Raw genomic sequence first — 27,205 nt, forward strand, 5'->3', positions numbered from 1 at the left:
TAGTGTTATAGAGTTGGATACTGTGAAGTGGAGTTGCGTATATTAAAGTGATGTATAGCAGAGTGTTGTGTTGTATAGTGGAGTAGTGTAGAGTGTAGTGGTGTGTTGTACAGTGGGGTATCATTAACTATTGGAGTGAAGTCAAGCGTCGAGGAGTAGAGTTGTAGAACGGCATAGAGTGGAGTAGAGCATTATACAGTGTACGGGCATATAGTGTAGTACGGTGTTCTACAGTGGCACAGAGTGTAGTAGAGTTTTGAGTAATACAGTTTTATAGAGGGCATCGACGTATATTGGAGTGTTGTACAGTTGACTAAACTGTTGTACAGTGTAGACAATGGACTAGAATACGGTGGAGTGCCATAAGGTGGAATAGCGTAGAGTGGGGTGGCATACAGTGGAATAGCAGTGATTGGAGTTGTATAAACTGCACTGCCGTAGAGTGGAATAGCATACAATGAAATAGCATACAGTGGAATAGCATAGAGTAGACTGGCATAGAGTAGTGTACATTGGAGTGTTGTAGACTGGTGTGGGGTAAAGTGGATTTGCGTACTTGGGAATGACATAGAGTAGAGTGGAATAGCTTACAGTAGACTACCATTCACTGAAATAGGGTACAGTGTCATAGATTGGAATAGCATACTGTGGAGTAGCATAGAGTGCAGTGGCTTACAGTGGAATAGCCTACAGTGGAGTGGGGTAGAGTGGCGTTGCATATAGTTGAGTGGTGTAGAGTGTAGTTGTGTACAGTGGAGTATTGTCCAGTGGAGTGGTGTAAAGTGGATTGGCGTACAGGAGTGGCTTAGAGTAGAATAGCGTATAGTGGAATGTTGTAGAATGGAGTGCAGTGGTATACTGTAGAATAACGTGGCGTGGCATAGGATGGAAGGTGGTATCGGGTTATAGTGTACAGTGGTATAGCGTAGATTGGAGAGGCGTACAGTGGAGTAAAAAGCAATGCAGTGCAGTAGAATAGCGTGGAGTGGTGTACAGTGTAGTAGCATACAATGGAGTGTGGTACAATGTAATAGCATACAGTGGAGTAGTGTAGAGTGCAGTGGCATATAGAGTGGAGTGAGGGACAGTGTGGTGCTATACAGTAGAATAGTGTGGTGTGCCGTGGAGTGTCTAGGAGAGGCATTGGGTGGGGGTGGGGGTAGCATACAATGGAGTAGCATGCAGTGGAGTAGGGTAGAGAAGCCTAGAATTGAGTGTTTATATTGTATATTGGAGTGGGGTACACTGGAGTGGCCTACAATGGAATAGCATGCAGTGGAGTGGCGTAAAGTACATTAGCATGCAGTGAAGTGTAGTGTAGTGTTGTATAATGGAGTGTGGTTCAGTGTAATAGTGTACAACGGAGAAACTTACGGAGGTGTAGAGTGGAGTGGCATATACTGAGTAAGGTACAGTGTAGTGCTGTACAGTAGAATGGTGAGGCGTACAAAGGAATAGTATACAGTGGAGTGGGGCGGAGTGGAGTAGCGTGCAAAGGAATAGTATACAGTGGAGTAGAGTGGCATAGTGGATTGTCATCCAGTGGAATAGCATAGATTGGAGTGGTGTACACTACATTGTCCGAGAGTGGAATAGCATATAGTGGAGTAGCATACACTGGAGTGGCGTAGAGTTGCATACAGTGGAATCTAATAGAGTAGACTGGTGTTGGGTGGAGTACTGTGCAAAGGAATAGTATACAGTGGAGTGGCATAGGGTAGAGTGGCATAGCATAAAGTAGAGTGTTGTACAGTGGGGTTGCGTACAGCTGAATAATGTAGAGTTGATTAGCGTACAGTGTAGTGGCATAGACTGGAGTGTCATTCAGTGTAGCAGCATACAGTGAAATAGTGTAGAGTGGAGTGGTGTTAAATGGATTGGCTTAGAGTGAAATAGCATATGGTGGAGTGGCAGAAATGGTAGTTGTGTTGAGTGGAGTGAGGTACAGTTGAATAGCGTAGAGTGCAGTGGCGTATAGATGGGTAGCATACAGTGTAATGGCATGCACCGGAGTAGAGTAGAGTGGAGTGACATAAACTGGAGTAGCGTAGAGTGGAGAGCCATACATTGGAGTGACGCGTAGTACAGTGTATTGGTGTACAGTGGAATAGCATAGAGTGAAATATTGTAAAGTAGGGTACAGTGTGGAGGGTAGACTGTAGTGGCATACAGTGTAATAGGGTACTGTGCAGCGGTATATAGTCTGTTGTGGAGTGGTGTACAGTGGACTACGTAGAATGGAGTTGCATACAGTGGAGTGGTGTAGAGTGGAATAACATTGAGTTTACTGGTGTTGTGTTGTAGGGTGTTGTGACGTAGTGTAGCATACAGTGTAGTGACTTAGAATGGAGTGGTGTAGAATAGAGTAGTGTACAGTGTAATAGCATACAGTGGGTCGTTGTGGAGTGGCATACACTGCAGTAGTGTATAGTGTTTTGCTTTGGGGGAGTTCTGCCTTCTTATTACTATCCGCAACTGGTGGAACTGTGTACTGCTGTTTGGATAAGAGGGCTGTTGGTTGAAGGGCAACTTTTGGTTATATTCCCGCCATTGCTCTTGGGAGATTAGTGAGATTGAGCTTGTTTTAGGGTTTTCTCTCTCTTCTTGTATGTGATGTTTTCCGCTGAATTCTCGTTACTTATAGATGTCTGGTAATACTTTTTACTGTAGCGACCAAATCTGATAGGACTTCCAGGAGTAAACTCAATGTTTGAGGCATATGAGCTGTAGATCACATGCTGTGCATAGCCCACCATCTAGTGTTGGGTCCGGATGTTTGCACTTTGTTTATGTTGGAAGAATTCTTTTCCGGTCAGAAGGTAGGTGACTCCTCCTTTCGGTGATAGTCGCAAGGGCATCAACACCATTGTTAGATTGTTTTTTTTTTCCGCCATCTGGTTCGAACCAAGAATCTTCGATAGGAAAACTCGTGGAGGGCCGTTGGGCCAACCAGCGCCAGGCTCTCTAACAGTCGATGGTGCAGACTCCATTCAAGCTCTGTCCCGCGTGTCTCACCAAGTTTCCGCGCACCGACCTGCAAGAACTGTGCAATCTCGGTTTGTCCCCGGAACACGATGAGAAAGACTGCGATGTGTGATGATCATTTCGATCAAAGAAGATGCTCTGTGACAGTCGAGCTCGAAGTCACAAAATGCACCAAGGCGGCTCCGTACCGGACATCTTCGGAGAAGATTCTGACCAAGAACACGCTCAAGGAGCCGAGGAAGCAGAACATGTCTCCGTGTCCAAAGCCAACTCCGACATGGAAGAAGAGGAGCAAGCTACACCGGGTCTGCATACCATGAGTACAGGAACCCCCTTTTCCCAACACCCAAAACCCAAAAAGGCTCCGGTCCTTCCTCTGCCTGTGGGCCAAGGTCGGCACAGAGCGAAAGTTTGAAGCCCCCCGCCACCGGGCACGCCGCTGAAACACAAAGAAAAGCCTTCCGTCTCGGGATCGAGTCGGCACCCTAGCTGCACCGAACCAAAATCCATGTCTAATACTAAGCATGTCCAACCTCCATCTTTGTCCAAGCCTAAATCTTCAGTGCCGAAGAGTTCGGAGCTGAAACTCGCAACGCTGAAAACTACAACTAAAGAGAAAAGACTAACAAAAGATTTTTGGCCCGATGTTCCACCTCAGGATCCGAAACATAAAGAACTGGTTATCAACTCAGGTACTGGACATATTCATGCCAAATTACCTAATATTTTGGAAAAGGGGGTGGTGATGAACAGAGTGTCTGAGTTAAACAGACCACTCTTACCCAGTCCAAAGATCAGGGCTTGATCCATCACCGTTATTTATCTCACTGCCCCATCCCAGCTCAGAACCTGGCTATATGCAAATCAGTCTGTCCCTGGCCCAGTGCATCATGGGAACAGGGCAGACTAAACTACCAAGCCAATTCTTCACCAGAAAGGAGACAAGCTACCGGGGACCGGTTTCTGGCATTTCAGCCTTCTTCGGCCCGGCTTGCTTGAATCCTGATGGAGCAGTGAGAAAGGGACTCATGTCTGAGTATACCCTGCCACACCTATAGTGGCCAAAAACGATTTAGAAAAGGGGGTGGTGATGAACAGAGTGTCTGAGTTAAACAGACCACTCTTACCCAGTCCAAAGATCAGGGCTTGATCCATCACCGTTATTTATCTCACTGCCCCATCCCAGCTCAGAACCTGGCTATATGCAAATCAGTCTGTCCCTGGCCCAGTGCATCATGGGAACAGGGCAGACTAAACTACCAAGCCAATTCTTCACCAGAAAGGAGACAAGCTACCGGGGACCGGTTTCTGGCATTTCAGCCTTCTTCGGCCCGGCTTGCTTGAATCCTGATGGAGCAGTGAGAAAGGGACTCATGTCTGAGTATACCCTGCCACACCTATAGTGGCCAAAAACGATTTAGAAAAGGGGGTGGTGATGAACAGAGTGTCTGAGTTAAACAGACCACTCTTACCCAGTCCAAAGATCAGGGCTTGATCCATCACCGTTATTTATCTCACTGCCCCATCCCAGCTCAGAACCTGGCTATATGCAAATCAGTCTGTCCCTGGCCCAGTGCGTCATGGGCGAGAAAAACAAGGACCCCCTGGGTATCGATAATATACAGATTCCTAGGGCAGGGTATAAACCAATATGAATTCAAAAACCTAGGCCATCCACAATAAGTGACCATACATGCTGGGACCAATGGAGAAGAAGAATTGCCAAAAGATAACGTGTATATTAAAAAATTATAAATTTAATTAAACATAGATAAAAATCATATAGAGACTCAAAATAATAAGTTAAACTATATGATACAGTAAAACAGTTACATATATATTACTGGAGCAAAAACATCAAATACATTCATTAAAAAGCAATTACATCTTAGAAACAGTGTAGACCCTGACTGATTTTAACAATATTATACAAAGACGACAGTTGCATTTATTAGAAAGTTATACAAAGGACTCGACGCGCGTTTCGGCAGTAGGAAAACTGCCTTCCTCAGGAGTCGTTGGTGGAACTCTGTAAAGAATTTTATAAAGAAAGGATGTTATACATAACATGTACATATATATATTCTTGTACATTTTCACACTTATCTGATTATATATCCCTTTGCATATTTACAAACTACATAATCCATGACAACTCTTTATCTAGCCAAGGTCCAGACATACTGATTAGTCACTTAGTGTCCTATACTAGACTGATGCAAGTTACATCTTTAGTGCAGTACTTCAGCTAAAACAGAGAAAGCCAACAAACATAAGTTGGCTACATTGTAGGTATAGGTAATTGTCATAAATAAATTTCACATACACTTTCTCAATGATGATTTCAATTCACAGATTCTTTACATATTGTGAGCATAAACTAGATATAGGGTTCATATATGTCAATTCACTTACATTGATGATGTTATATCATATAGTGCTCATGGCAAAGTAATCGATGATAACTTCCTTTTGATTCTCGCAGATAGTGCCAACCAGTACAAAGAGCCAGGTGGTAAGATTGGTACCTGATTATAAATGAAAATTATGATGGGATAAGCTACATGTTTTAACAAAATGCGGAGAGCGCTTTGCTCACAATAGGTTAAAAAGGCCAGTTACTTAGTGTCACCGAATGTGGTCTTGTATAGAAGGGAATGGGGTGTCTATGTTAGGTGATTGTATATACCATTCTGTTGGGCACTTAAATACAGCCAATCTCGTATCTGGATACATTGTTGCTGGTAAATCAAACCGTTTTAGCATATATAAAGAAGGCAGGGAGATTTTTTCGCCCATAGTGATATCGAAAGAGAACCCATTACTCTAAGGGTAATATCCTAAGTAAGTGGATAGATGGGTTTACTGTCAGATAGAAAAACAGTTACCTATTAATGTTACCGCATAGAAGTACTGGCTTACAATGGCTTCATGTTGGTGTTCAATGGATGGAAAGAATAACTGTGGGCAAATACATAAAAAAATATAAATAGATCATAGATCGCTTCTATTACATATCTGTTTTTCAAAGAAAAACATAGTGATGCAGCTCATAAGGCTTAAAGTACTTAGTTGGTTCGACATACAAAAGTCCTGGAAGTTACCTCCAATATCGTTTTGTGTAGATATTTCAGTAGGGGTTCATAGAGATGACCGGATGTAGTGCCGAATAAAAAATGCCCCAAGCATTGGATAAGCTGGAAGATATGAAAAAAAGGGGGGGGTGGAGGGGACACGACGAGCATTAGGAGTGACCAGTACTAGCTCTGTATGTGCCAGGGTTTACAAAACACTAGATAGTTTGAGAATTAAGGATGGAATTTAGCATGTATGTAGACCTGCTAATATTCATTAGGTCCACATGAATATAGTAAATAATTACCTCCTAAGTGCGTAGCTTAGTGCCGACAGCAAGATGGTGCTGTTCCGCTTTAAAACACCGATCGGGATGTAAACGGTTGCAGAAACGCTCGGTTCCGTGAACGGGTCGTTTCTATGGGGAAAGATCGAAAATTCAGAAAAAACTGATTAAATAAATAACAAAGGGGGAAGCCCTATATAGCGATTCCTATGGATCTCGCTACAGCAAGCGGATACTTTTCTTACCTAGTTTTGGTAGAAATTTCGCGGACTGCAGGATGGTGCAGTTCCAGGCGGCCAAACGGCGGGGCAGCTTCGTCGGGTTTAGAGAAATGAGCGTCTTGCCGATGACAGCTCTTTTATGGTAGAAATTCCGCGCCAAAATAGAGTTTGACAACGTTACCGAACCCGGACCCATCTTCCACCCGAGGAACTGTACCTTTAATTTCTGGAACTTTGACTCTTGAGAAACACCCTGTGGTGCACAGACTTACCGAAATAAATCAATCATTGCCCACTATATACGGCCTCCGCGCTTGGTATTCCGGTCCGCCACACCCCCACGCACACAGTTGGTGTCAGAAGTGGGATCCGGAGGCATGGAAGCCGTCGTACAGAAAATGGCCGAGTCCCAGGAGATGTTGGGAAAGCTAATGGAACTGTTTTTGAAAACCGCTGAGGAAGACAGGGGACAACTGCATGACGTCCTCAAGGGCCAAGGGGATGCCCACGACCAGGCCATGGGTAAATTAACGGACGTCCTCGGCCAGCAGCAACAACGACCCATAACCTCCCTACCATCAGTGGTCCTACAAAAGTATGTTCCTGGCGACGATCCGGACTACTTTTTTACGAACTTTGAAAGACTAGCGCAGGCTGCCTCATGGCCAGCAGATCGATGGGGGCAATATTTGGGACCGCTACTGACCGGAGACCTCCAAGCGGCGTATCAGCAAGCCAACATACAGGGCAACACACCCTATGATGACATCAAGAAGTGTATCCTCGAGCGACTGGGCATAGATGATGAGACCTATAGAGTGAAGCTGCGCCAGGCCAAGGAAGGGCCACAGGAAACCCCTAGGGCCCTGTCCTTCCGCATTAAAGATCTCGCCAATCGCTGGTTACGCCCGGACACCTCCACCAAAGACGACATCCTGGCAAAAGTATACTTGGAGCAGTTCCTGGCATCCCTACATCCGGCCACTCAAAAATGGGTACGACAACACGCCCGTCTCACCCTGGACAGTGCGGTGGAGATCGCAAGTGCATACAGTCGAGCTCAAGAAATACCCAGGGGTAGAGATGAACACCCCCACAGAGCACATATAAATACAGTCCGACCACACCGACCCCCCCTCCAAGGAAAGCGGAGCCGCCTCCCCTGCTGCCACCGCCGCTCATATACAGACCACCCAATCCGGGTCCACAGTGTTACAACTGCGGCGGCTATGGACACATAGCGCGTGTATGTCCACAGAAGGACGAGCCCATGGAGGTAGGCCTGGTACAGAACTATGTGTGTGCAACACCCGGAAAGACGCCCCCACCGTTCCGCTGTCCCGTATATGTAGACGGACATCCCCTCATGGCTTTGGCGGACACGGGCTGTCGCCAGAGTGTTCTACGTCCCCAGGACCTACCGACCCCACCGAGATCACCCACGGGTGTGGTCGCCATCCAGTGTGTACACGGAGACACTAAAAAGTACCCAACCACCCAGGTGCGTGTACGGCACCCAGCTGATCCAGGAACTGAACTCACTGTGGGTCTGATACCGAACCTTCCGGAACAAGTGATCTTAGGGAGTGACTATGCTGGCCTTCCTAAACTAGTGCAGGACACTACAGACTCCCTGAACCAATGGTGGGAAGAAGCACCCTTTTCCAGGGAACAACCGCTTGTTGAAGACCCGACCAGACCCCGGAAATCACGTAACCAGAAGAGAAAAGAGAAGCGAAACCACGCCACCGCCTACCCGGTGGTACCTGATGTCCATCCCTGGCAAACGGATAGGGAATTCCGGGCGTCACAACAAGAAGATCCTATCCTGCAAGAGGCCTGGGGAAGGGCCTTAGACCAGGAAGACCCCCTTCACGTATGTCCCTATTTTTTCAAAAAGAACGGACTACTGTATAGAAAAGGGAATCCAAACCAACCACCCCAGTTATTGATCCCAGGGCCCTTTAGAGAGAAGGTGCTCTTCCTTGCCCACAGCCATCTCCTAGGGGGTCACTTCAGCGACGAAAAAACCAGTCTGTCCATCCTGGAGAAGTTTTACTGGCCGGGAGTACATCAACAAGTCAGACAGTTTTGTAGAGAGTGCCCGGTATGTCAGAGGAACAGTAGATACCGTCCTCCCAGGGCTCCCTTACTCCCTCTACCCCTCATTGACATTCCCTTCACCCGGGTGGGAATGGATATTATAGGCCCCCTACTCCCCTCCCGCAGTGGTTGCCGATATGCCCTAGTTTTGGTGGACTACGCCACCCGCTTCCCTGAGGCAGTGCCCTTACGCCAACCTACAACACAGGCCATAGCTAAAGCCCTCATCTCCATATTCTCGAGAGTAGGGTTTCCCAGGGAGATCCTTACGGATCAAGGCACCCCATTCGTTTCATCCCTAAGGAAACAAGTGTGTTCGAACCTAGGCATAAAACAGATTCGCACTTCCGCCTACCACCCCCAGACAGACGGGCTGGTAGAGCGATACAACGCTACCCGTAAGTTGACTCTGAAGAAAATGTTGGCCTTGGAGGCAAAGAGGTGGGAGGAGATGTTGCCGTTGGCCTTGTTTGCCATTCGCTGTAAAACCCAGAGTAGCACAGGATATTCTCCATATGAATTGCTGTACGGTCGACCACCCCGCACCCTACTTGACATGGCCCAAGAAGCATGGGAGGCCGAGCCTGACAGAACCCGACCCCTGCCAGAATATGTCGAAAACCTAAAAACCCATCTCTCCCAGCTGCGCGATATTGTCCGCCAGAATATGGAGAACGCACAAGCCAGCCAGAAACGGCAATATGATAAGGGTACCAAGCCCCGCTCTTTCAACAATGGGGATCTAGTTCTACTGATGAGGCCGTCATCTGACCACAAACTATTAGGGCAATGGCAAGGACCCTATGTGGTTCTTCGCCAAGTGACTCCTGTCACCTACGAAGTAGAACTCGACCCTACTCGAGGCACCACACAGGTGTACCATATTAACCTTCTAAAAAAATGGGAGGGACCCCGACCCGTTCTCACCACCACTGATATACCACCCCCTCTCTTATTTGAAACATGTTTCGACCCCGAGATGACCAGAGAACAGAGGCAGAGTCTTCGGGAGGCATTACAACCCTTACAGAGAGTGTTTTCCTCCTCACCAGGTCACACGACTATCACAGAACACAGCATACACACAGTACCCGGGAAGATTGTAAGGCTGCGACCCTACAGGGTCCCTGAAGCCCGTAGGAACGTAATAAGACAAGAAACCGAACTGATGCTGGGTATGGGGGATCATTGAGCCTTCCATCAGTGAATGGAATTCCCCCATAGTTCTAGTGCCTAAACCTGACGGGTCCGTCAGGTTTTGCATAGATTTCCGAGAGGTAAATAAAATATCTACCTTTGATACTTATCCCCTTCCGCGGGTTGATGAGATGGTCGAAAGCATAGGGAAAGCCCGATATATATCCACATTAGACCTCTGCAAAGGCTACTGGCAAATCCCACTAAGAGCACAGGACCGAAAGAAAACTGCCTTTTCCACCCCAGACGGCTTATTCCAATTCACGGTGTTACCATTCGGGTTACACGGGGCACCCGCCACCTTCCAAAGGGCGATGAACCATGTATTAAGACCTCATTCAGGGTATGCCGGGGCCTACCTCGACGATATTGTTATCTATAGCAATAGCTGGGCAGAACACCTCGATCATCTCAGTAAAGTTGTTGGGTCATTGGGCTCTTTTGGGTTCACCATCAATCCTGCAAAGACCACTCTAGCGGCAACATCGGTGAAGTACTTGGGTTACCTCTTAGGTGAGGGAGTGATACGTCCGCAGGCCAAGAAGGTCGAGGCCATTCAGTCCATTCCATTCCCCCAGTCACGAAAAGACCTCCGGGCTTTCCTAGGCCTACTAGGGTATTACCGCAGGTTTATACCCAATTTTTCCCAGACTGCAGCCCCCCTCACTGACCTCTTAAAGAAATCCACAAAAACAGAAACCCTCCTAAAGGATCCCTCTCCTGTTCTACGGTTAGCCTTCTCTCGACTCAAAGCAGCCTTAACCTCCGAACCTGTATTGGTCAGTCCGGATTATTCACGGACCTTCCTCCTCCAGACAGACGCCTCAGACCAGGGACTAGGGGCAGTCCTTTCACAGAAAGACGAACATGGGAACGAGAACCCCATATTGTACCTGAGCCGCAAACTGTATCCCCGTGAAACCAGTTATGCTGTCGTTGAGAAAGAAGCATTGGCCATTAAATGGGCGGTGGAAAGCCTAAGGTATTATCTGGAAGGGAGAGAGTTTATCATCTATACTGACCACGCCCCTTTGGAGTGGATGGCCCGTAATATTGACAGCAATAGCTTACAATCAGCTCTGATTAAAACTAGCCCGATTTTATCACCTGATTCTAATCTTGCTACTACCCAATATAATGAATGGGTTGCATCTGCTACCACTCGTCTGGTCCAGTCAAAACAAAGCTCTCGAAACAGATCTACTCCATCTGCCCCTTGGTTCTCGGATACACTAAGGACACAGAAGCAGCTGTGTCGGAAGAATGAAAGGAATTGGCGCAGGCACTATTCTGAAGAGGCCAAAATAATTTACAAGCACTCGGTTATCATATACAAAAATATGATCCTAGATGCTAAGAAGAAGTACTTCTCGGAAAAAATTGAACTCTCAAAAAATTCAAATAAAGCATTGTTTGAGACAACTAAACAACTGGCTGGCTGTTTACCTAACCTTCAACCTCCCTCCTCCCAATTGTTCTGTGATGCTCTGGCCAACTACTTTTATGACAAAGTTAATGATATTTATGCGGTCTTTGCTAGCTCCGAAGAAACGCATGTAGATATCCCCTCTGAGAAGGTGAATCCCTCCACAACTGGTCCTTCTTTATCTCAGTTTAAGGAGGTCTCTATTACCCAGGTCAGGGATTTTTTGGCACCCATTAAATCAGGCTCTGCCCTTGACCCATGCCCATTTAAAGTATTGCTACCAATTTTGGAAGTTTTGCTTCCAGCAATTACTAATATATGCAATACTGTGATTACCACTGGAGTCTATCCCGCTGACCTAAAAAAGACTTTACTGAAGCCACTCCTAAAAAAACCAAATTTAGACAGGACTGAGCTCAAGAACTATCGACCGATTGCCAATTTGCCCATCTTAGCCAAAGTTGTCGAAAAGGCTTTGAATGCCCAACTGTCAGCCTTTATAGAACACCATCATTTATTGGATGATTCTCAGTTTGGTTTTCGCCAACATCATGGGACGGAGACTGCCCTGATCAAGGCCACAGAGGATATTCGAACCATTCGTGATGCAGGTGGCACTGCGGTCTTGATATTGTTGGACCTGTCAGCAGCATTCGACACGGTCGATCATGCGATTTTGATCGACCGTGTCGAAGATCTGGGGATTAAGCATAAGGCCAAGGCCCTACTGGCGTCCTTCCTTGCCGGAAGGACTCAGGTGGTCACCATAGGGCCTTTTCAATCCACCACTCTGTCCCTGCCATGCGGAGTCCCCCAAGGCTCATCCCTGAGTCCGACACTTTTTAATATATACGTGTCGGACCTCGCCAATACCATCAGAGCTCATGGGATGAGCCTTACTTCCTATGCTGACGATACCCAGTTGGTCTTGACCATCAGAAATGACGGACAAAAAGTGGCTGACAACTTTAATCTGGGCATGCAGGCTATAGGAAGTTGGATGGCCGCCAACTGCCTTAAATTGAACTCGGATAAGTCCGAGGTAGTCATCTTTGGACACTTATCCCCAGAGTGGTCTTCTCGCTGGTGGCCACAGTCCATGGGCTCTCCGCCTACTCCAGTCAACAAGGTAAGGAACCTGGGGGTCATGGTGGATGACAGGCTTACTTTTCTTCCCCATGCAAATCAAATTGCCTCCTCCGCATTTTATAAGCTACGCATCATCAAAAAAATCCTCCCTTTTCTCCCTACCTCAGCAGGCAAGACCTTGATCACGTCCTTGGTATTATCCACCTTGGACTACTGTAACGCCCTATTTTTGAATGCCCAAGAGAGAGTCCTTAACAAGATGCAGACTGTTCAAAATGCTGCTGCCCGGCTGCTGGGTAACATCCCCAAATTCCAATCAGTCTCGAGCACCATCAGAGAGTTGCATTGGCTTACCATTAGGAACAGAGCCAAGTTTAAGGCTCTGTGCATTGTCTATAAGGCACTGCACAACCAGGGACCGGCCTTTCTGACTCAACAACTCATCCCCTACCGGCCCGCTAGGTCCCTGCGGTCCTCTGATCTCTTCCAGCTGGAAGTACCCCGTACCAGACTGGTCTCATGGGGTGACAGAAGATTTCTTGTTTCCGCGCCCAAGCTCTGGAACTCCTTGCCACTAATTATAAAGAACAGTCCTTCTTTGTGGTCCTTTCGGAAACAACTCAAAACTTGGTTATTTGACCAATAAGTAGATCCTCCTTTAGGGCTGAATTTAGCAGATATCAGCGCCGAGATGCCCAAGGGCCTTTGTAGCGCTTTACAAATGTTTAAATAAATAAATAAATAAATAAAGGACATAATGATCGAGTCCTCCGTTGGTTCTTAGCCCTACAACCATACAGATTTCGGACATTGCACCGTAAAGGGACTGAACAAGGCAATGCCGATTACCTCTCCCGTTATCCCATGGCCCAAACCCGTACTAGAAAGACAGCAAGGGGAAGGGGATGTGATACGGCGTCCTCACATACCCGTCCTGCTCCACGTTATTGCAGTCCTTCGCATACGACAGAGAACCCGGCCAGAGCGTCCATAGTAACAGCCCCACCCACCAAATGTCCAACCCTCTGTCCTCTGTTCCAGGACCCAATCCGGAACGACGAAAACACGGAAGCACTACCTCCCGACCCCGGAAGTACCTCCCCCTCACGGGATCAGGACACTAGAAAGACCGGAACCAGGAAACAGTCCGGCGTCGGAGTGAACTTGTGGCAGGAGACCCCGACCGGAGCGGCGAAGGAGAAGACGACCGAAGAGGAAGAAGACTGGTCCGAAGATTGGTGGAGTCCACCGGAGGTTGCTGGGGAGCGGCCGCAACTCAACTTGGAGAGTTGCGGCGGAGCGGGTGAGTGAAACAGAACCCCTCCGATAGCACGTTAGGTGCAGTGTAAATAACTCCTTCTGTATAGTGTAAAACCCTTTAGGCTCACGTCGTCACCCGTAGCACTGTGTAAATATTGTGAAGCACTCCTCCACTTTGTAAATAAACTCTCCAACCCTCACGTCCCACCACCCAACACCCCTACTGCTCTCATACCCCGCTTGTGTCTGTACCTACCCCGACCCTACCGTCCCCTCCTCACTTTCGACTTCATAACCCACACTCCCCGGTGTTGGTATCAGGGATCCGACGAGAGAAGTCCGGCAGGACTAACGGCTCCTTTCTTTTCTTTGTTTTCCTCCCGGTACCTCCGAGGACATCCCCAAGATCAGAAGACCCGGAGAGCCCGCTGACAACGTTACCGAACCCGGACCCATCTTCCACCCGAGGAACTGTACCTTTAATTTCTGGAACTTTGACTCTTGAGAAACACCCTGTGGTGCACAGACTTACCGAAATAAATCAATCATTGCCCACTATATACGGCCTCCGCGCTTGGTATTCCGGTCCGCCACACCCCCACGCACACATAACTGTTTTACTGTATCATATAGTTTGACTTATTATTTTGAGTCTCTATATGATTTTTATCTATGTTTAATTAAATTTATAATTTTTTAATATACACGTTATCTTTTGGCAATTCTTCTTCTCCATTGGTCCCAGCATGTATGGTCACTTATTGTGGATGGCCTAGGTTTTTGAATTCATACCAGTGCATCATGGGAACAGGGCAGACTAAACTACCAAGCCAATTCTTCACCAGAAAGGAGACAAGCTACCGGGGACCGGTTTCTGGCATTTCAGCCTTCTTCGGCCCGGCTTGCTTGAATCCTGATGGAGCAGTGAGAAAGGGACTCATGTCGGAGTATACCCTGCCACACCTATAGTGGCCAAAAACGATTTAGAAAAGGGGGTGGTGATGAACAGAGTGTCTGAGTTAAACAGACCACTCTTACCCAGTCCAAAGATCAGGGCTTGATCCATCACCGTTATTTATCTCACTGCCCCATCCCAGCTCAGAACCTGGCTATATGCAAATCAGTCTGTCCCTGGCCCAGTGCATCATGGGAACAGGGCAGACTAAACTACCAAGCCAATTCTTCACCAGAAAGGAGACAAGCTACCGGGGACCGGTTTCTGGCATTTCAGCCTTCTTCGGCCCGGCTTGCTTGAATTGTTCTGAAACTGGGATGGTGCAGTGAGCTAAAAAACGGTGTTGGATCTAGCCCTGATCTCTTGACTGGGTGAGAGTATTCTGTTTAATTCAGAGACTCTGTCCCTCACCACCCCTTGTTGTAAATATTTTTGTCCACCCTAAGCGTGGAAGGGTATACTCAGATGTAAGTCCCTTGCTCATTGCACCATCAGGATTCAAGCAAGCCGGGCCGAAGATGGCTGAAATGCCAGAAACCGGTCCCCGGTAGCTTGTTTCCTTCCCAGTGTAAGAATTGGCTTTTGTAGTTTGGTTTGCCCTGTTCCCATCATGCACTGGGATAGGAACAGACTAATTTGCATACAGCCAGGTTCTGAAACTGGGATGGTGCAGTGAGCTAAAAAACGGTGTTGGATCTAGCCCTGATCTCTTGACTGGGTGAGAGTATTCTGTTTAATTCAGAGACTCTGTCCCTCACCACCCCTTGTTGTAAATAAATTACCTAATATTGGCACCTCAGGATGAGCATCGTATACCTCTAAAGAAAGGGAATATGGGTACAAACCCATCACCACCTGATATTCTGCCTCCTTCACCTACTAATCCTCACCTACTTATTACCCCCACTAATTCACCACCACCACTGTCACCTGACCCACAGGATGAGGGGGATGGGGATGGCAACCGACCACAAGATTCTGATCCATGGGAGGAATATAATACTGATCCACATACAGACACTGACCTTGATTTGTATACATCGAAGGCATCACCTCCTGATGACAGTATAGGCTATATTGAGCTTCTTAATAGGGCAGCTCACTATCATGGGGTGGAATTGCATAAAGAAACTTTAGAGGAGGACTTCTTATTCGAGACATTAAGCTCCAGTCAAAAAACACACACTTTACCAATACTTAAGGGAATACTTAAGCATGCAGATGAGAATTTCAAAGACTTTGTCAGGGCAAGAATAATCACACCCAGGTTTGATAAAAAAATATAAACCAACACCTACTGACCCAGCTTGCATCAAAGGTTAACTGCCCTTAGACTCTTTGATGGTCTCTAATGCTGGTAAAAGCAAATTCACAAACAAGTGAGCCCCTCCCCTGATAAAGAGTCCAAGTTAATTGATGCCTCTGGTGAAAGGGTAGCTTCTCATGCAGCTCATCACTGGCGCATTGCCAATGCTCAGACTTTGCTAGACAGATATAATAGAGCTCATTATGATGAGTTGGAAAAGGTATCCAATATCTGCCTGATGAGCATAAAGCTAAGGCAAATGATCTCCTACAAGAAGGAACACTCAACACCAATACCTTACCAATAATTCCTTCAAATGTGCATTAGATGCAGCAGACACAGCAGCAAGTGCAGTAAACACAAACGTGTTGCTACTCAGACACGCATGGTCAAGAATATCAGGTTTCAAACCGGAGCTACAGGCCTCTATTCTTAATCAACCTTTTGACAAGGAACACCTATTTGGCCCAGCAGTTGATACCTTGCTATAAAAAATGAAAAAGAACACTGAGGTCGCAAAGTCCATGGGGTCTTTACAATTACCTGCTAGTGGAGGTTCCTTTCAACGCTCCTTTTACAGGGGTGGTTCGAAAACTGTTACCACAGAAAATCCCTCCTCCTCTCGCAAGGGTAACAATCAATCGCCCTCATCAATAGGATCTTTTAGGAGAGATTTTAGAGGAAACAATGGTAACGGAAGAGGCAGAGGCAACTCTATCACACTTCCCCTGTTGTTAACAAACCGTGACTTGCTTACACAACTCTCTGATCATTCCACTCCTGTCAGAGGACGTGTCTATCAATTTCTCCCTGTCTGGAACATCATCACCTCAGACAAACAAGTTCTACAAATTATCCAATATTGTTACTGCCTGGAACTTACAGACACTCCCCCAAACATTCTTCCAAGATCACATGCAATGTCACAGGAACATCTCACCCTTCTAAAAGAAAAAAAAAGAGGTTCAATCTCTGTTGGAAAAAGGAGCAATAGAGCCAGTCCCATTAGAACATCAAGGAACCGGAATATACACCCTATACTTCTTAATTCCCAAAGACAGATCTTTCAGACCTATACTGGACCTCAGAGAACTCAATCTATACATTCAATCAGACCACTTTCACAAGGTCACTCTACAACAAGTACTTCCACTGCTTCAACAAGGCGACTTCCTGTCCACTCTGTATTTAAACTATGCCTATTTCCATATCCTAATACATCCTGCTCATCGTAAATACCTAAGGTTCGTGGTAGCAGGGCAGCATTATCAGTTCAAGGTGCTCCCATTTGGAGTAACAACCGCACCCAGAGTTTTCACCAAGTGCTTAGCAGTAGTCACAGCTCACCTTCGAAGACAACACATTCACGTCTTCCCATATCTGGACGACTGCCTCATAAAAGCCGGCTCGCAAAAAAGCCGTCTCTGTCACACTCGCAAAACAGTGCAGTTGATTCACACTAAACCTGTCCAAGTCTCCTCTACAGCCATCCAACACACAGGTGTATCTGGGAGCCACAATAGATACACAAAACGCTTTGGCCTGCCTCAATCTGCAACATGCAGGCTCTGCTTTGTCAGTTTCAGCCTCATCACTCATTACCAGCTCAAGTGTTCATGCAGTTACTAGGGATGATGGCGTCTTACATACTAATAGTCCCTTACACAAGACTTCACATGCGTCCCCTTCAAGAGTGCTTAGCACGTCAATGGAACCAGGCTCAGGGTCGGTTATTGGATCTAGTGTTCATGGCTGGCCGCACCCATCACTCTCTGCAGTGGTGGATTGCACAAAACCTTTCAAAAGGGGGGCCCTTCATCGACCCGGTTCCACAGAAAGTGCTAACAGCAGACACATCGCTCACTGGTTGGGGAGCTCATCTCCAAACAACTACATTTCGGGGCATGTGGAGCCTGCTACAAAAACAGCTCCACAGAAACCATCTAGAGCTGCTAACAATTTTTCTACAGCTCAAAGCATTTCAAGCTCATTTAGTAGGTAAAATTGGCCTGATCTGTACAGACAACATGACAGCAATGTACTACATACACAAATAGGGGGGGGGGGGGACACTCTCTCCAGCTGTCACAACTAGCACAGACTATCTGGAGATGGGCCATACATCACATAATATTTCTCCTGGCAGAACATCTTCCGGGAGTAAACTATCAGATTGCAGATCTGCTCAGTCGTCAAAGACAACAGATCCATGAATGGGAACTCCACTCTTCTCGTCCCATTCTTTCAAATGTGGGGCTTTCTAGACATAGATCTGTTCGCCACAAACCTAAACACAAAATGCCCAAACTTTGCATCCAGACATCTACACCCATTGTTTAAGGACAATGCACTATGGATGAATTGGTCAGGGATATTTGCCCATGCTTTTTAACCACTCTCACTCATTCCATTAGTGGTTTTGAAGCTCACACAGGCGTCCCCGACATTAATCCCAGTTGCTCTCACATGGACTCTACAATACTGGTTCACAAACCTGTTGGAGCTCTCAGTAGTTCCTCACCAAAAACTGCACCTCACTTCCAATATGCTCACTCAGAGCCATGGAGAAATAAGACATCCAGATCCCAGCTATCTCAACCTTGCAATCTGGCACCTGAAATCCTAGAGTTTGGCTACCTTAATCTTCAGCCAGGCTGTATAGATATTATCAAAAAGGTTAGACGTCCTACCACAAGAGCATTCTATGCAGCAAAGTGGAAGCGATTTGTTATTTACTGCAATAACAATCCAATAGATCCACTCAACGCTTCAGTTCAAAACATCATTTGCTATTTACAACATCTGCAGCTTTCCAATGTAGCGTACTCTTCCATACACTTACATCTTGCTGCAATAGCTGCATACCTACAGAACATACAGCATCTGTCTCTTTTTAGAGTGCCTGTCATCAAAGCATCTATGGAGGGACATTAAAGAATCATTCCTCCAAGGCTTCCACCTGCTCCAGTGAGGAATCTCAACATTATCCTCACCAGGCTAATGTGTCCACCCTTTGAACCATTGCATACATGTGAAATACAATTTCTTACTTGGAAGGTAGCTTTCCTCATAGCTATAACATCTCTGAGGAGAGTGGATGAGCTTCAGGCACTAACCATACAAGAACCATTCTTAGAAATACATCAAAACAAAGTGGTGTTGCAGACCAACTTTAAATTTCTACCATAAGTCATTTCTGCCTTTCATATCAACCAATCTGTTGAGTTGCCTGTTTTCTTCCCTCAACTAGATTCTGTGGCAAAAAGTGCTTCACACACTTTAGAAGTTAAAAGAGCTATTCTTTGCTATATAGAAAGGACAAACCCTTCCCGCAAAGCAAAATAACTATTTGTCGCTTTTGCCTCACCACATAAAGGCAATCCAATATCAAGGTCTGGCATTGCAAGATGGATAGACAAATGCATTGAGATATGCTATGCAAAAGCAAAAAGAACTCCACATGCAAACTAGGGGCTTCCATGACATTTCTAGGAAACATACCCATAGATATCTGCAAAGCTGCAACATGGTCTACACCTCACGCATTCACAAAACACTATTGTGTAGATGTGTTAGCAAGACAGCAAGCTAGTGTGGGCCAAACAGTTTTACGTACACTATTTAAAACCACTGCAATAGTTACTGGTTAGCCACCCTTTGGGGGATAACTGCTTTGTAGTCTATGCACAGCATGTGATCTACAGCTCTCATGCTTTGAACAGAAAATGCTACTTACCCAGTATGCATCTGTTCTTGGCATGTAGAGCTGTAGAGTCACATGCGCCCACCGGCCTCCCCGGGTACCTGTACCTGTTGCAGATACATCTTACTTAGATACATACATACATGGGCACCTCTTACTATACTTACAAACTCCATCATCACCCTCTGCGGCAAACAATCTAACAATGGAGTCGATGCCCATGCGCACTATCACCGAAAGGAGGAGTCAGCTACCGCATGACTGGAAAAGACTACTTCAAACAAAAACAAAGTGCTAACATTCGGACCCAACACTAGATGGCGGGCTATGCATAGCATGTGACTCTACAGCTCTACATGCCAACAACAGATGCATATTGGGTAAGTAGCATTTTCCTTATTGATGATAGGCGCACACATACAGGAGCCTCTTGACCTGAATTATGGCTTTTGTGAGATCCAGATTGGTGCGCAGATCTACTAGGCAGAGGGCCAATGACGATAGCAAGTCCATCTGAAGTTCCAATTTTGATGGCTGCCATATAAATGTTCTGGCCATTGCATCTTGAGAGGCACTAATGGAGGCCATAAGTAGATCTGCAGGTTGGGAATGTGTACAACTTTCATGCCTTCTTGCGTTAAGTACTCTGAATAGCTTTGGTGTGAGCTCCAACAGACAAGATTTGTGAGGAGTGCTGATTTGGACAACTGATTGGTGTGCTGGAGAGCACTGAATCCCTGCTCAGCCTTGGGCAGGAACGTGTGCTGCACCTCAGATGCGTAGATCCCCGGTGCTGGTGCGTTGTTCAGACTGTTATTGAGGGAATCCGCAATTTTATTACAAGCTGTGATTGAGTCTTGTAAATACTGGGTGATGAGTGTCTTTGGAGTAAGTGTTGGAGCTGAAGGCACCTAGAGGGCACGGTGAGCCTAGGGTCGCTTTATGCAGTTTTTTACTAGTACCAGGGTCTCTTCACTATCGGAACGGGTTGTAGGTATAACTTTCGCCACTGCTAACCCCTGACTCCTTCCTTTTTTCGGCTTGGTAACCTCCTTCTCAAATTAAATCAGTGCCTTCTAGGCATTCTGATCGTGCAAGGGACCTGGTTGCTGTGCTGTAATTGGTTAACAAGCGGACAGCGTTTCTCAGTGAGGAACACAGATGGAACAGACTAGCTTCCCCCTTCCATGCAGGTCAGGAAGCTGTCTAGCTACGATTTGCTGCTATAGTGCTCTCCAGATGTTGGTGGTTAACGTGTGAAAAGCCAGACGTCTGGAAGAGTGTCAGGAGAGTCGCTCGGGATTCCAAGCGGATGCTACAAATGGTGGGGGCATGGAGGCACACAGCTGCGAGCAAATGACTGCTTCTGGTCCCCACAAGCCCAACCCTCCGGGCGCAGTGTTTGCGCTGCTGCCACTCCAGGACACACCACAACCACACCACACCACTGCCCGCTCCTCGGCTCTGCCTCTACTCAGCCTCTTCTCCCCCTCCATCTCCTGCCTGACCCAAGAGTGCATAGCTAACTGGGGCCGGGCAGGATCAACAGGCAGAGGCAAGCTGCAGTCTCCATCGAGGTGAGGAAAGGAGCAGAGGTAGGCAGTCAGTCCAAGCAGCACTTCCACATACGGGGGGTGGGGGGGTCAGCCAGGTAAACTTGATGCCTGAAAAATGATTGCCAAAAACATGACCCGCTGGCCATTCATCCAGTAGGTGGCAGGCAGCAAGCACTCAGTCAGGCAGAATCCTGTTTTTGGAGCCAGCAGCGACGTCAGTGAACTCTGCAACCGGCAGGTTTGGGTGAGTCTGCAACACAGCAGCCTCGGATAACAGCAAGCAACAGAGGGAGTAAGGCCATGAATCTGGGGGTGGCCGAAGCAGGTGCCACCAAGTCTGCGGGTTCGCCGTCTGGGCTGGAGATAGTCATTGAAACACTCCGCTACTGGTGCTCTTCTACACACCGCCCCCTCTGCTGTGGCAGAAAGCCATTACACCACACTACAATCCACGACACTACAGTATACGCTGTTATACTTTACTCCACACTAGCTTATGCCAACTGTATTCCACTTTACAAGACTTTACCTCATTCTACGCTAGTGTACAGCCATTCAGTCCACACAGCCCCACTGTTTGACTCACTACTGTACTCAATGCATTCTCCATTCTACAACACACTACCACACTGCATGCCGCTCTCTGACACTTTTCTTCTGACTATACACCTACACTCCGCTGTACTATACTGTGTGCCACTGACCAAGGCGAGTGTTTCGCCGAAACGCGTTGGGGTTTTGCTCCACTGCCCGTTTTTCACATGCTGCAATGAAGGAATAAAACTTTCCGTGGACTGTGCATTGGTGATTGGTGTGATCTTTAGACTTTCGGAGAAGAGTGCATCGGTGCAGTTTATGCTGTTTGTTGTGAAACTGAATATATATATATATGTGTATAAAATGCTGATTGAGTCTCTGTACATCTGTAGTTCTAGTTAGGTCAGAGTTTACACTGAAAAGGCATTTTTTATTTTCTTATTACTTTGGTACCGTTTAACGAATCTGCACGAAACTTTAATTTAAGAAAAAGTACACCCACCAAGTTTTGGCAGATTGTTCAAGCAGAGGCCATCAAAAACAGGGGTGCTTTGTCGTGCTGTTTCCAGGAGGAATATTAGCTACCTTATGCTTGAAAAACTGCAGAATGTAATTGAAACAGATTTGGCATGAAGGTAGAACTTTACTCAGTGGAGTTCCTTTACTCAGTTTGGTGAAAATCCATTCTGTAGTTTTCAAGAAATTAGTGTTTCAAAAGGGGCTGGGTTGTGCATGAAGAGGCAAAATTTCATGGAATTCTGTGAAGCCAAATTTGCAGAGCTCTGCAGACCCAAAAAGTAATTTAAAAAAAAAGTATTTGAACTTGACTGGCTGAGGAAACATTTTATCCTATCATCCATTTCATCCACAAATGTGCAAGCACATAAGGCGGCAGGGTGAGCACACTCAGTTCCACATGGGGGACCCCTGTGAGCCCTCAAGGGTTGACTATAACAACAAATTATTTCGGATCCACCTGAATGTTTATTTTTTATAGGTCTCGCCTTTTCCATTCCGAAGGAATGGGAAATGGCGAGAATTCAAGTGCTCAAAATACTCGTGAAACCACGTTTTTTTTCGTGTGGTTTTCTTCGAGTTCACGTGGCCACAGGCACGCGCTTTTGGGCCATAAACTTTCACGGCCATCTGTTCCGCAGCTCCAGCACCTCCCCTCTCTCTCCCCGCACACAGCCTTACTTGGATTTCTCCTCCCCCTCCCCAGCCAGCTTCCCCCAGGCTGTGTTCCCTCCCACCTTTCCTCCTCTCTGTCCCTTCTTTTTCACAACTTGTTTCCGAAACAATCAAACTGTGTCCTGCACCTTACCAGCAGTTATCTAATTGCTCCGATTTGATTTCCCAGTTGCACCGCATCTATAGTAGGGTGAAGTTGTGCACTCAAAGATTGCTACTTCCTAGTTTTCTTTTCTTCATTTTTACGCATCGAAGTCTTGCTTAATTTAGTTTACAACAGGGTTTTTTTCCATTAGTGAAACTTCGTCATCTTCACTCATCTGAAGTGATTCACACACTCGGGATAGGTCTTTTAATACAGACTCAAGTCCATTTGCGCGCACAGAGGTTACTGTTTGCTCTACTTGCTATTGTGAGAACAGAAGTGCGCTACGAGGCCCAGAAAGCTGTGAGACGGCGGCCTGGCCCTCCGCCTACAGAAGTTGGGAGATAACGTGTTCCTTTGAATGTGCACAACTGGTCCGGTCTGCAGATACTGCGTGGCCGGAGCACGGCTCTTCAAAGGCCGACATTATGTAACAGACGGATACCATCTATTTATATCTCATCCCCCCGCCCATGTTCTGACCTCTCAATGACTTCCCTGCCTATCGGCCTCGGCCACGCGAGGACCATGGGGCGGGCGGCAGCCTCCGGACTAGGAGCAGTGCTAAAACACGGTGCACACCCCTCTGGCAGCAGACAGCATCACCGGCGGGCAGAGATATCCGCCGCAATTGGAACACAAATGCAGCCCTTTCTCTGCACTCGATTTGATGTCCCAGTTGCACCGCATCTATAGTAGGGTGAAGTTGTGCACTCAAAGATTGCTACTTCCTAGTTTTCTTTTCTTCATTTTTACGCATCGAAGTCTTGCTTAATTTAGTTTACAACAGGGGTTTTTTGCATTAGTGAAACTCCGTCATCTTCACTCATCTGAAGCGATTCACACACTCGGGATAGGTCTTTTAATACAGACTCGAGTCCATTTGCGCGCACAGAGGTTACTGTTTGCTCTACTTGCTATTGTGAGAACAGAAGTGCTCTACGATTCCCAGAAAGCTGTGAGGCGGCGACCTGGCCCTCCGCCTACAGAAGTTGGGAGATAACGTGTTCCTTTGAATGTGCACAACTGGTCCGGTCTGCAGGTACTGCGTGGCCGGAGCACGGCTCTTCAAAGGCCGACATTATGTAACAGACAGATACCATCTATTTATATCTCCCCCCCCCCCCCCCCAATGTTCTGACCTCTCAATGACTTCCCTGCCTATCGGCCTCGGCCACGCGACGACCATGGGGCGGGCGGCAGCCTCCGGACTAGGAGCAGTGCTAAAACACGGTGAACACTCCTCTGGCAGCAGACAGCATCACCGGCGGGCAGAGATAGCCACCGCAATTGGAACACAAATGCAGCCCTTTCTCTGCACTATCAGCCAGGGGAATGATATACAGACACAAAAGGTAGGGCACAGACGCCACGAGACACTGCTGCCTCGTGGAAAATTACTGACAAGCCAAGATTCAGAGCGGAATGAGAACATTGGAGGGCTAATCTTTGAAAACAAATTGTGTCCTCCAAAGAAAACATTCAACGAATGAGTTACAGTATTTTTTAATACTAATTATAAAATAACCTGTAAATAAAAAGCATTCAGTAATTCGCTGAATTGTGTGCTATTTATAATATAAAGGAGAACACCTTAAAATTAGCATCACGTTTTCGACATCGAAAGAAAAGCTGAGTAGGCTAACTGGGGTTTGGACATATAAAAGACGGTCCATGAACAGATCTGTCACGGTCTTGTTCCCGGCAAAGCTTTCAAGAGGCTCTGAAACAGCAGGAATAGACTATACACAGATTTGTAATTTACTGCTTTGTAAAATGATATGTCCCAGCGGGTTTGTAGAGCAAATCACCTACCCCTGAGCATCTATTAAGTGCAAAGAAGTAAGGAAAGGGTGTAACAAACGACAATGGAGAAAGGTGACTTAATAGGTCATGTTGGTTGCTTGTCTGGGCTTATGTTACACTGAGGTCCTTTCAAAGCTCGATGGAAAGGAGGGGATACTGGAGTGTATGAAGTGACCTAAAGGGTGAGGATGGTAGACTCCGCTACCATCGAGTTCGTAGGAGAACAAGATTACATTTGGACATTGATGACCAAAAACAAGTGAATTAGTACGGGACAGGTAACAGCACCCACAGTCAAAGGTCACTCAACACCCATCTGTTGACTATTTCTTTGCCTTTGACCATGTACGCATCTACTCTGTTGTCTTTTTCCCCTACCTTCACGCTGCATTAATACCGTACACAAGCTTTAAGACACGCAGACACTACCCAGCTGCCACAGTTCTCTCGCTTCCTGCCTCTCTCGCTACCTATCTCTCTCTCTATCTCTCTCACTCTCTCTCTAGTCTCTACCTCTTTCTCTACCTCTCTCTCTGCCTCACTCTCCAACTCTCTCTCTCTCTACCTCTCTCTCTACCTCTCTCTCGCTACCTTTCTCTCTACCTCTCTCTCTCGCTACCTCTCTCTCTCGCTACCTCTCCTCACCTACCTCTACACCTCTCTCTATCTACCTCTCTCTGACTCCACCTCTCTACCTCCACCTCTCTACCTCCATCTCTCTACCTCCCTACCTCTCTACACCTCTCTCTCTCTCTACCTCTCTCTCTCTCTACCTCTCTCTCTCTACCTCTCTCTCCACCTCTCTCTTCACCTCTCTACCTCCACCTCTCTCTCTCCACCTCTCTCTGCCTCTCTCCCTCCACCTCTCTACCTCCACCTCTCTCTGCCTCTCTACCTCCACCTCTCTCTGCCTCTCTCCCTCCACCTCTCTCTGCCTCTCTCCCTCCACCTCTCTCTGCCTCTCTCCCTCCACCTCTCTCCCCCACCTCTCTCCCCCACCTCTCCCCTCACCTCTCTCCCTCCACCTCTCTCCCTCCACCTCTCTCCCTCCACCTCTCTCCCTCCACCTCTCTCCCTCCACCTCTCTACCTCCAGCTCTCTCTCTACCTCTGTACACCTACCTCTACACCTCCCTCTACCTCCACCTCTTTACCTCCACCTCTTTACCTCCACCTCTCGACCTCCACCTCTCCACCTCTCCCTCTCTACCTCTCCCCCTCTACCTCTCCCCCTCTACCTCTCTCCCTCTACCTCTCTCCCTCTCTCCCTCTCTCCCTCTACCTCCCTCTCTCACTCCCTCTACCTCTCTCCCTCTCAAATCTGGCTGTGTCTACGTGGGATGCGGTGGACTTAATGGCAGCTGGAGCTGACAGCACTGCTTGTTTTTTATTCCGCACTCCCCATTGCTCTGTTACTAATTGTGGACATTGTAGATTTTTTTGAGGTCTTGCTTGGCAGCTGTCATTTGCTACCATGTGCTCTGCCACAAGAAAAGTGCTTTCATTCTCTTAAGTTTTTATTTTTTGCATTATTGAAATTTACGATCTTAGTAATGCCCATCTTAGATTGGTCAATAAAAAAAAAACATAGGCAACAGCTCCATTCTGTAGGCGTGCCTAGTAACGCATGCGGGTATAAGTCATAACATATGCAGGCCATACAGCACAAGGTGACCAGCCATCAGTGCACACTTCCACCAGGCACACACTCCACCAGCCGGCAGTGCACAATTTCTACAGGCACACACACCACCAGCCATCAGCGCACACATCAATTGTTAACGCATCCACAATTAACTATTGTAGCAATCGCAGCATGGCACTCTTTACTTTTAAACATATTCATCTAAAGCGCAGCATGGCACAATTGCTACAAAAATAAATACACATTTTTTTTGGCCTACAATTTATAGACTTTTGTTGCAATTGGTGTTGCAATATTTAGCAATGCCAATAGCTCAAACTTAATGCGAGACCTATTGGCAACGCCAGTGCTTGTTTAAATCGGGGTTTGGCTGTATTCCTGGAAACGCAACAAACCCCGCTGCTCAGACTCTGTAGTTTCCTTCCTGCAGAGGGTGGGATGCTTGGCGTGGTCAGAGGTCAGACTCTGAGGCCAAAGTTTGCTGCACACAGCTTTTGTCAGCAAGGTTTGGCCCAGGGAACTCTTATATGTGGTATATGATCAGAAAACAGAAATGCCCTGAAAAAAATTATTACATTGAAGTAATGCTTAGGATTAGTTATAATACCGTACTATGTGTTTACGAATACCTCTGATATTCACTTAATAAAAACTGTTAAAATACAATCATGGTTACAAATTAAAATAAGACTGAAATTCACCAGTTATGTTTAGCTATGC

The 27,205-nt window shown here is 46.8% G+C and overlaps 1 protein-coding gene across 4 annotated transcripts in view; it reads left to right on the top strand.

Annotated features, from left to right (window-relative positions):
* Positions 1–27,205, top strand: part of DNAJC13 (DnaJ heat shock protein family (Hsp40) member C13) — a 1,694,551-nt gene that overhangs the window by 705,536 nt on the left and 961,810 nt on the right. The window lies entirely within an intron of this gene.

Source organism: Lissotriton vulgaris, chromosome 10, assembly GCF_964263255.1.
Source record: "Lissotriton vulgaris chromosome 10, aLisVul1.2, whole genome shotgun sequence".
In the NCBI taxonomy this organism is placed as follows: domain Eukaryota; kingdom Metazoa; phylum Chordata; class Amphibia; order Caudata; family Salamandridae; genus Lissotriton; species Lissotriton vulgaris.